The sequence below is a fragment of the Heterocephalus glaber genome, unplaced genomic scaffold (assembly GCF_053883595.1).
Source record: "Heterocephalus glaber isolate CG9 unplaced genomic scaffold, H.glaber_assembly_v1.0 deba00001497, whole genome shotgun sequence".
Classification (NCBI taxonomy): domain Eukaryota; kingdom Metazoa; phylum Chordata; class Mammalia; order Rodentia; family Bathyergidae; genus Heterocephalus; species Heterocephalus glaber.
Genome location: NW_028258320.1, coordinates 22,288,548 through 22,289,739, shown reverse-complemented (window position 1 = coordinate 22,289,739; position 1,192 = coordinate 22,288,548).

Sequence of the window (1,192 nt, the reverse complement as noted above, 5' to 3'; positions counted from 1 at the left end):
GCTACACATGCTACAGAAGAATTTGGAAAGAAATGTATTATACAGAAATACACCACTCATTTGGAGCTGTGTAAGTTTTAAATTGTGTCACATGACTATCTGTGGGCCAGGCCATTAAGTAACACACATTTTCAGTTAGTAAATTTATCCTAGGGGAAAAAAAAGTATAGACAGATTATTCACATTTAAAATGTTCTTTTCTCAGTGAAATTTTGCTCATGTAATATTATTTTTCTCCATTGATATTCAGTGTCATTAAAAGTATGATTTCCAATATTTGTGGAATATTTTTACATGAAGCAGTAAGAAAATAATCTGCTACTATTTTCATATTATAATTAAAATCAGATTTGATAATATAAATGAATATACTGGTCTTGTTTAAATAGCTATAGGGATAGGCATTAAGTAGTCTTGAATAGTGATACTTAAAATATTTTATTATTGATTCAAAATAAAATAAAACATTCTCAACATAATATGTGATCATAGTAATACAAAATGCAAGCTGGCTGATTTTAAAGTTTTAAATACTTACCTTTAATATGGTTATTGTAAGAATGATATCTATGCATAGTGTAAAACTTATACTCAAAATTTACCAAGAACTTTGATAATATTATTACTCATAGTTTTATATACATATTAATCAAAATCTGCCAGCCACCAGCATGATGATATGGATCTTCCAATATGATCAAAATTACAAGAATCCTCACCCATTTTGGTATCATAGGAGAATGACGTCTGCAGGTGCAAAGGGTTATCTCCTATTTTAAAATGTGATATATATATATAGTTTCAAGAAATAGATAAATTATGTATATAATATGTGATATATGTATGATATATATCTACTGTTTCAAGAGATACATAAATTACAAAAAGCACATATGATCTTGTTAAGAATAATAATAAACTCTGGTGAATTTACTAACAAGAATATGAAAGAACATTTGGATATATATTTAATTACAATATGATTCAGAAAGAATTTTAAATACTATGAAAGAATATCTTTTTAAAATTTTATTTTCCTAATGTTAGCCATGTATTCTAAAAACACACACACATAAAAATAAAAACCTTTACATTTCATTTAGCCAAAGTGTTTGTGGAAGTAATTAAATGACTCAAAATCAAGATAATATACTTGTCAGTATTAGTTGGAATAGAAATTATTACTGCTTTT